Source organism: Melanerpes formicivorus, unplaced genomic scaffold, assembly GCF_026170545.1.
Source record: "Melanerpes formicivorus ecotype bairdi unplaced genomic scaffold, bMelFor1.0.p_v2 SCAF_66, whole genome shotgun sequence".
NCBI classification, from domain to species: domain Eukaryota; kingdom Metazoa; phylum Chordata; class Aves; order Piciformes; family Picidae; genus Melanerpes; species Melanerpes formicivorus.
Window position 1 is genome coordinate 395864 of NW_027142418.1, and position 10285 is coordinate 406148.

Genomic DNA, 10285 nt, shown 5'->3' on the forward strand with positions numbered 1-10285 from the left:
ATCCAGTCTAACCCTGTTCTTCCTCAGCTTCAGCCTGGCCTTGAACACCTCCAGGGAGGGTTGTGGGGTTTTTTGCCATATTTTTTTGCTTTACTTCTTTAGTGATCTGAAGTTCAACAGGACACCGTGGGGCAAGGTCTGAATGTCTGTTGGCTAAGCCTTGACTCGGTGTCATTTGGGGAGTCCCCCGTGTCCTTGCCATCAGGACGTGCATGGCAGGCTTACCCCTGCTTGGTGTGAGGCGACTTGGACACAAGATTGATGAGGGATTATTTTGACCATCCAAAAACAGACTCCAGGTAAGAATAACATAGAGACAAAGGGGGATTTGCTGGCCCAGGTGCTGCTGTGGGCAGTGTTGAGGATCCTTTCAAAGCAATCTGTTGCTGGAGTAGGAGAGGCACAGCCTGGGTTGCATCCCTTGCTGCAATGCCTTCTGTGGGGGTCAAGAGGAACCCCAGAGCTTACCTTCCTGTAGCACATGGAATGCTGTTACAGAGGAGCTGGGCTGTCAGTGCCAATGGAGGATGATCTGTTCAGGTAGCTGTTGATCAGCCAGAAGGATCTTTTGCCCTCTCCTAGAGTGCCTTTGCCTGATGAGTTAGAATGAGAGTTGCCCCTGCCCCTTCCTATTGCTGCTGTATGGCTCCTTGCAGAGAGAGGGAAGGAACAGTTTTATTACCCTGAGGACATGCTTGCATCTGTGCTGAGCAAGAGTGCCCAGACACTGCCACTGCAGCAGTCTTGTGCCAGGAGAAGGGAGTGGTGCAGAGCTTTTCTCCATGGACATCACCAAGTTGGTGTGAGTGAAAAACAACACCAGAATCACAGAAAACATCTGGTTGGAAGAAACCACTAAGCTCATCCAGTCCAACCCTCCACCCAGCACTGCAGGGTCAGCACTAAACCCTGTCTCTAAGCACCAGCTCCACAGCTGCTTGAACACCCCCAGGGATGGGGACTCCAGCACTGCCCTGGGCAGAACATTCCAAGGTTTGAGAGCCCTTGCAGTGCAGAAATATTTCCTAGCATCCAGCCTGAACCTCCCCTGGGGCAGCTTGGAGCCATTGCCTCTGCTCCTGTCCCCTCCTCACTGCAACCTCCCTTCAGGGAGCTGGAGAGAGCAAGGAGGTCTCCCTTCAAGCTACAAAACCAGTTTGGGGAGGGATGATTTTTATTATAGCTTCAACTCATCCACTTCACAGGAACCTGCTCAGTGCAAATACAAAAGCAATGGGTGGCTGGAGATGAGTGACAGGCAGCAGCATTGCTCAACTCAGTGTGGCTGCTTTGGCATCAGAGAGCATCTCAGGTGAATCCTGACCTGCCCTTTCTATTTTGGAACACAGGCCACTGTGGGCACAAGAAAAAGCTTTCTGCCACGCTGCTGTTGGTAAATCTTTAATAGCCCTGCGCCTGTAAAACACAAACCTTGCAGCTTCGTTCTGTTTTGTGAGCTGCTTGCCTGACAAAGTGACTGCAAGATGTGTCCTCATGGCACGACTCACAGCTGCTCCTCTTCTCACTAGCAGAATATTTCATCACATTCAGGTGGGGTTTGTTTCCTTTTCTTTCAAGCCTCAGTGTTAGCTCCCTGGGGGTTTCACGGTGCCCAAGCCCCACAGCCCCTGTCCAAGGCTGCCCCATGCCGGCTGCAGGAACGCCCTCGGGGGGCAGCACTGCCCTGCCCCTGCAGCCGCCACAACTCTGCGGTGACATCGGGGGCGACACCTGGGATTATTTTCCACTGCCCTCACTGGCCAAGGCATCTTCAGTTTTCTAGCAGAGGCTGGGAACAGGATGCCTCTGCCTCTCAAACATTCCCAGCCTGCAGGGGTTGTGCACAGGTGCGGTACACTTCTCACCTCTCTGTGGAGAGCAGACACTCGCCCACTGAGACTCAGATTCCCAAATCTGCCCTGGCCTGAGACACAGCCTGGAAGTCTCTGGAAGAGATGTAGCTCCTTGCCTGCATGGCTGCCTGGAAGAGCCCTGTCCCTCTCCCACCCCTCCCTTGTCCTGGGGTCACCTTTCCGCTTGCCTGGTGTTTCAGAGAGGGAGAAGGGGTGAGAACTCTGCACTCTCCATCCTACCTATTCCAGCCTGGGCCTGGTCCTGGCTTGGCAAAATCCACAGATATGAAAACCAAAGGGCTGCTCCTGAGCAGAGCTGCTGCTTCCCACCCTTTGTCCTGGCAGACAAGCAGCAGGAGGGCACAGCACTGCCTGCTGCACTGCGGTGCAGGCACCCCAGGCTGGGGCTTGGGATGCTGGCACAGGGGAGCAAGGGGTGGCACAAGAGCCATGGTGCCAGGCTGTGATAACCAGGAGTGACAGGCTCTACTCTCACACATGTTCTGCACACCAGGAGTGCAAAATCCAGAACTCATCACTGCCTTCAAAAGCAAAATTGATCTCATTACACACAGACTCATCAAAGGCTCTGCTGGGTGCTTCTAGACGCCAAATGGGCATCTTCAGACCCACTTGGTAGCTTTTGCTCTCTGCCCTATGCCTTACAGAAGCTGGCTGAGTTCTGGTGGACTAAGGGCCTGCAGAGGTCTTGTCCCAGCACTGTGGACATGGGGCTGCACCAGCTTCTGACTCTCTCACCTGAAGGGTTTATAAGGTAAGTACAGGAGCTTGTTCTCCCACCCTTAATTCATGCCCTCCCCATGCCTGCTTCGCTTCAGGTTCATGCCATCCTGTGGTGACTCATCACGGTGCAGTTAGAGCCTCCAGAGATGAGAAGGGGCTCATGCTTCACACCGAGGTCCCACATGTGCTCCTTGGGGCTGGCTCAGTCACCCTGATTTATCACTGCAGCTCTTTGCAGCTCTGGAAGCACTCAGTGCTGCCAGCAGGTGGGAAGATAGTTCACAGCAGGCAGGAACCAAATGCAAAGTCCAGGTATTGCAGGTTAAATGACAGCAGAAAGAAGCATCATTAATCCTAATAACTGGGACAGCAGTGTTCTGTGGAAGAGTTGCCAGGGTGTCTCCAGGGTATTGCCAGGCCTGGAGCTCTGCGGGGCACAGGTGAAACTTGACTAGCAAGGAGTTGCTGAGCAAAACAAGCAGGAAGGGAATTCCTCATTGAGAGCTGGAGGACATTGTTGCCCTGGGTGAGTCTAGGATGAACAGGAAGCCTCACTCCACCCCACCCTGTCTGTGGGGTGAGGGGGCACCCCAACTGAACAACTAACAGTGATATCAAGATGCTGCCTTTGATGTGTGATGGCAAGTGCCATGGTGGCTGTGGGGCTTTCAAACCTGGCAGCACAAAGAGCTCTTACAGAGTGCTGCCCCAGCCCATGGCACTGCCCCAGCTGGTGCACTTCACGGTTTGGTTCTGTTGGGTCATGTTTCCAGGATCTGTGTCTCCACGAGAGAGCCAGGGGGAGGCCTGAGGGAAGCAGTCATTCCTTCCTGCCCACTGCTCTCGCTGGCGTGCCTGATGAATCACATCTTCTGACACAGGAGAAGACAAATCCCGTTTCATGCTCAGGATCTGTAGCTGTCTCCCTCTGCAGCTTCCACAGGTCCAGCACTAATGTGGACTGAACTCATTTCCAGCTCCTCGATGCCTGAAATCTGTGGTAATGTGGGGTGGTGATAAACCAGAGCTAGTGATTCCCAGAGGTGTCTGGCAATGTTTGGTGCGGCACTTTTTACCGCGGCAGCAGCCGGACCGCTCGCTTCCCAAGGCATTGGAACCTCTACCCGCCAGCGGGGGCTGGCAGCTGCCTCTGAGCTGGGCTGCTGGGAAACGGGGAGGAGCAGCAGTGGAAAGCAGGGCAGGAGGCTGGGAGCTGTTGGGGCGGCACTGTGACAAAGCCAAACTTGTCTGACGAGCAGACGCTGGGAAGTGTCTGCTCCTGCTGGGCAGCTGTGGCACTCTCCTTGGGAAGGCAGCCAGGGTGCCACAGAGGTCTAATAATGCAATAACCCAAGGAGCGGTCGGGGGGAGTGTGTGCGTGTGTGCGTGCGTATGGGTGAGTATGTGTGTATATGTGTGTGCGTGTGTGTATGCATGGGTGAGTGGATGTGTGTGTGTGTGCATGTGTGTGTATGCATGGGTGAGTGTGAGTGTGTGTGCATGTGTGTGTATGCATGGGTGAGTGTGTGTGGGGGTGTGTGTGTATGCATGGGGGGTGTGTGTGTGCATGTGTGTGTATGCATGGGTGAGTGTGTGGATGTGTGTGTGTGTGTGCATGGGTGAGTGTGTGTGGGTGTGTGTGCATGTGTGTGTATGCATGGGTGAGTGTGTGTGGATGCATGGGTGAGTGTGTGGGGATGTGTGTGTGTGTGTGCATGGGTGTGTGTGTGAGTGTGTGCATGTGTGTGTATGCATGGGTGAGTGTGTGTGGGTGAGTGTGTACATGGGTGAGTGTGTGTGCATGTGTGTGTATGCATGGGTGAGTGTGTATGCATGGGTGAGTGTGTGTGGATGTGTGTGTATGCATGGGTGTGTGTGTGTGGATGTGTGTGTGTGCATGTGTGTGTATGCATGGGTGAGTGTGTATGCATGGGTGAGTGTGTGTGGATGTGTGTGTATGCATGGGTGAGTGTGTACATGGGTGAGTGTGGATGTGTGTGCATGCGTGTGTGCATGTGTGAGTGTATGTGTGTGTGTGTGTGCGTGTGCGCACAACAATGCTGAGAGCAGCGCTTCAGGTTGCTGTGAAGGAGGAGAGTGAGTGCCCTGTTAGAGTCATAGTTTCCACCCAAGTCTCAGTGCTGTTCTTAGCAGTGTTCTCAAGGACCCTCGCTGCACCCTCCAGTGTCTGCTCTGCATAACACAAAATCCTGACACAGAACCACAGGATGCTCTGGGCTGGAAGGCACCTCCAAAGCTCACCCAGTCCAGGCCTCTGCACTCACCAGGGACATCATCTACTGGATCAGGTTGCCCAGATCCAGCCTCACCTTGAATATCTCCAGGCATGGGGCCTCAACCACCTCCCTGGGCAACCTGTGCCAGTGCAGAACTTGTTCCTCACATCCAATCTCAGTCTGCTCTGCTCTAGTTTGAAGCCATTGCCCCTGCTCCTGTCCCCACAGACCTTTGCAAACAGTCTCTCTGCAGCCTTCTTGTAGCCCACTTCAGGTACTGGCAGGCTGCTATTAGGTCTCCCTAGAGCCTTCTCTTCTCCAGGCTGAACACCCCCAGCTCCCTCAGCCTGTCCTCATAGCAGAGCTGCTCCAACCCCCTGAGCATTTTTGTGGCCCTCCTCTGGACCTGCTCCATCAGCTCCATGTCCTCCTTGTGTCGAGGGCTCCAGAGCTGTCATAAGTTGTTAAAGTAGCCTGGAAATTTGGCTAATCATTGGTTATAGATAGACTTGCAAAGATTTTCTGTCTCCCACTGCTCACCACAACCTGTCCTGCAGTCACCTGTAGGTAGGTCCCATGTCACAGCCAAGGGCCATAAGAACAGTGAGGCAAAGCCTGAGTCTGTGCATTTAATGCACAGAAATGTGAGGATGTGGAATTCCTCCCTGCAGAAGCAGCAGCAGCAGCAGCAGCCTTACAGTACCACATTTTTCATGCCAGTCTTTCTGCTGTGCCTGCACTGCATTTGCTGCCTGGCAGAGCCAAGAGCCACCTGCTAAGTGTCAGCCCTCCCATGCTCCTGCCCCGGGGGCTCTCCCACTGCTGTTGAGTGCGTTCAGATGTCAGGATGGGCAAAAATGGGGGGTGGGGGTGTAAGGGTAAAAGTCTGGCCACAGCTGGCACCTCCCCTGCAGGGTTTGAGCTTAGCCCCTGATGAAAACTCTGCTCTGAGAGCCTGCCATGGCCATGCAGCTATTTCCCTCTTCCTCAAATGCTTTCAGTCATTTAGCTTTCTTTCTTTCTTGCTCTAGTAATGACTTGCCTTAGCTTTTGGCTCTGGCTCAGCCATGCTGACCACCTGCGAACATCGAAGGGCTGCAGCGAAACACCTGCGTGGCACGAGGGTGGCCAGGGAGCTACCTCTGAGGAGCTGCCATGGCTCCTCTCCTGCTCCCTCTCTATTCCAGCTGTAAAGAAGGGTCCTCTCCTTGCTCCACACTGCTCCACACAGAGGGAGCTTTTTGAGATAAAGGTGGTGGCAAGTTGGACTACAGCAACCCTTTTCTTTGCCATGCTTTGAGGGGGCATTCGGCTTGAGCTGAGTCCCAAACCAGAGTTCTCAAGGCACTGGTCTGTTTTCCAAGCCTTTTGACCGTGGTGCCTTGTGCTGCTGCATGGGAATCAGCGAAAAGTGCCTGCAGTCACTAGAATCAGTGCCTGCTGCGATGGTCCCTCAGGAAGGGGAACACCATCTCATCTCCCATCACTGTGGGAGGTCTCCTCCAAGATCGGTGCTGCTCCCTGTCTGAGCACAGCGGTGCTGTGGTCCTCACAGCACAAACTTCACGTGAAGGTGGTGACCTCTGTGTGTACCTGAGGGGCAGCTGCCATGGCTGTGTTGGCTCCAAAACACACCAGCCACACGCAGCTCCCCTCGGGTGCTATCTGGGGTACCAGTTGTTTCCACTCCCCCTGAGGGAAGTGCAGGCTCCCCACTCTCCTCCTGCAGCAGCCTGTAGCAGTGATAACACTGCAGGGGTTGTTTTAAGCACTACCCAGCCCTGCTCCTGCTCTGCTGGGTCATTTCCCTGCTGCCAGCCAGCGTGCCAAGGCTGCTGGGAGCATTCAGAAGCTCTGGGTGTATTATTTATTAATTTCTTCATGGGATTGGAGGGGCTGTGGGGTGGCCCTTGCAAGGCTTTCATAGTTTCATTCAGGGTTGGAAGGGACCACAAGGATCATCTAGTTCCAACCCCCCTGCCATGGGCAGGGACACCCCACACTAGATCAGGCTGGACAGAGCCTCATCCAGCCTGGGCTTAAACACCCCCAGGGATGGGGCCTCGACCACCTCCCTGGACAACCCATTCCAGGGTTTCACCACTCTCATGGTGAAGAACCTCCTCCTCACATCCAGCCTGAATCTCCCCACCTCCAGCTTCATTCCATTCCCCCTAGTCCTACCACTACCTGAGATCCTGAGAAGTCCTTCCCCAGCCTTCCTGTAGGCCCCCTTCAGAATAGTTTCATAGTTTCAAGGCTGGCAGGCTCCAGCTCTCCCAGCTGGACACTGTTTGTGTATGGCCCCCAAACCATCTCTCCAAGCTGTCATTTAGGAGCAATGTGGCTTTTTGCTGCATGCAAACAACTACAGAGAAAGAAATCCTGCTTGCCTTTCAGCCTCACTGCTTCTAGACACTCCACACTCCTGACAGCGTGAGGGGAGACTCCAGGATTTGAGTGTTCACACCTGCAGGTTATCAGAGAGACGTGTTGCACCGAGGAAAAGAGTTTTCTTCTATTCCCACTGCCCTGCAGTAAGGAAATTCACTTCCAACAGAGCCTGGTCTCCTGTGGTGTGACAAAACTACAGTGCAGAGCAAGGGCCAGCTCCTGACATTGCTCTGGAGGGTTTATTTTAAACCAAACTGCAAACTGGTGCATGCATTGGTACCAGCAGCACTGCCTGAGGCAGAAACCCCCCTGGTGAGCTAGAGGATAAGCAGAGCTTGGCATTTGGGTTCTGTCCTTCCTGACTGTGACTCTTTTGCAGGCAGCTGAATGATCAGGATTACCAAGTTTCTGCTCCCAACAAAGAAAGAGCATCCAAGCTTGCAGGGTCACACCTAGGGGCAAGGTGTGCCCTGGACCAAGGAGATGAGCACAGCACAACAGCACCTCCGGTTCAGGGCAGTGTGCCCCAGCCAACCAGGCCCTACAGCAAGGTGTAACTGGCAGGGCTCACTGAGGCTTGAGGGAAGACACAGAACCACAGAATGCTTTTGGCTGCAAGAGGCCTTTCAGATCATCTGGTCTCAACCACTACCCAAGCACTGCCACCTCACCACTAAGCCATGCCCCTCAGCACCACATCTACAAAGCATCTCAATCTCTCCAGGAATGGAGACCCACCAGTGCCCTGGGCAGCCTGTTCCAGGGCTTGGCAACCCCTTTGGGGAAGAAATTGTTCTTCATGTCCAACCCCCTGGTGCAAGTTGAGGCCATTTCCTCTTGCCCTGTCACTTGTTGATGGGAGACATGGCAGAGAGCAGGAGAAAGCATTTGTTAGAATAAATGGAGTGACCAAACCCTCCCATGTGGTAGGTAAGGGCAGAAGAACAGTAACCAGCTTTGTGCTTTCTAGTTCAGCTCATTCTATGCAATGCTCAGCTGCAGAATAAGCTTCAGCAGTGACATGATTCAGAAGATAAATACTTTAGAAGTCAGTTCACAGGCTCACAGGATGTTAGGGGCTGCAAGGAACCTCTGGAGATCTTCCAGTCCAACCCCCTGCCAGAGCAGGAGCATAGAATCCAGCACAGGTCACACAGGAACACATCCAGGCAGGGCTGCAAAGGCTCCACAGAAGGAGACTCCACAACCTCTCTGGGCAGCCTGCTCCAGGGCTCTGGGACCCTCACAGTCAAGAAGTTCTTCCTCATGTTGAGGTGGAACCTCCTGTGCTGCAGTTTCCATCCCTTGCCCCTTGTCCTATCCCAGGGCACAGTGAGCAGAGGCTGTCCCTGTCCCTTCCTTCCTGACCCCCAGCCCTCAGCTATTGATAGACATTGATCAGATCCCTCTCAGTCTTCTCCTCTCCAGACTAAACAGCCCCAGGGCTCTCAGCCTCTCCTCCCCAGGCAGTGCTGCAGTCCCTTCAGCATCCTTGTAGCCTCCTTTGGACTCTGTCCCTCCTGACCTGGGAGCCCAGAACTGGATGCAGTATTCAGGTGTGGCCTCACCAGGGCAGAGTAGAGGGGGAGGAGAACCTCCCTGGATCTGCTGGACACACTCTTGTTAATGCACCCCAATATAGCTGTTGTTACCTGCTTAAACACAGCCACACGGAACTTCAGCCGAGGCGGCGCTGGGTGCTGAAGGGCTCAGAGGCAGAGCAGCCCTGTGCAATCCCGGCCCCGCCCAGCAGCTTACGAAACAAGCACAGGGCTGACCTGACATGAACTGTCTGCTCAGACTGCCCCGAAAACCTCCTCTCTCTTCATTACTGATGGCCTCCTCCGAAATGTTTGCCTACAACCAAGAACTCGGCAAGAGGAGAGCAAAGCCAAGAAGCATTTCAAGCAATGCAGCTGTTTGTGACCCCAGGAGCTCTTCACCGGCACTGGAACAAGCACCTGAGTGAAAGGAGCAACAAGCTCCAAGATTAAAGTAGCTGTGCTCAACACCAGAGTGCAGAGGCTTTTGTCTGCCACACAAGACACTGTCTCTGAAGGCTGCAGAGACTGAAGACACAGACTGGGTGCAGGTCTTACTGGGTCACAACAGAACACCTGGCAAACAGCAGCATCCCTGGATTTAAAGCACACATCCAGCTGCACGCCGAGCACTGCTGCTGCCCAGCGAGGACAGCCTGGTGCTCACATGAGGCCTTTCAGAACCAAAGGAAGGGAACACACTCTCTGAAGCTGCCAGGAAGTGTTGTGGTGCTTCACTCACACTTGCAGCAGCTCAGAAGGCAGAAGGATTCCTGGGGGTATTGTTGTTGTCAGCCTGGCTCTGCCAGATGCCAAGTCAGCAGCCACTGACCTCCTTAGTGCAGATCCCACAGCCAGCTCTTGGCACCCAGCTATGTGCTGCAAGTGTGAAGTCCTTTTCCTCTCTCTCCAGTGTGACCTCCAAACCTGTGTCTTGCCAGGTTGAACCTGGAATGCCAACTTGAACCTGGAGTGGACAAGCCATTGCCTGGTAAACATCCCCTACCCTGCAGCCCTGGATCCAGGGTCAGTCCCACCAGCCGCTCCAGATGGGCTCCACAAGCCCTGGCAGTTTCTGCTGGACAGCAGAGAGCAGGAGCCATGCTGTGAGAGTGGCTGTTCTCTTTTCCAGGAGAACCCTACTGTGGCAGCTTGCTTGCTTGAGTGACCTGCAAAGTGATGGTCCAATAGCAAGGGGAACACGATGGCAACAGACCTGTTAGGTCTGTGCTGCACCTGCCTCTGACTGCTTCCCAGTGTTGCAGAGCACGACAAATATGATCAGGCTCATGAGAGAGGGCTCATAAGAAAGGGCTGTGGCACTAAGATGCATATGGATGGAAAGTTCCACTTGAAATTGGGCCAGCTCACCACCAAGGGTAAGGATGGCAAACACCAGCGGAGCCTGTTGGCTTCTGCCATCAAGGGAGCAGGGCCACACCAAAGCCAGAGGGCTGCTGGAGAGGTGCCAGAAGCACCTTCATTTCTTATGTCTTGCTTAAAATACTAAAAAGAT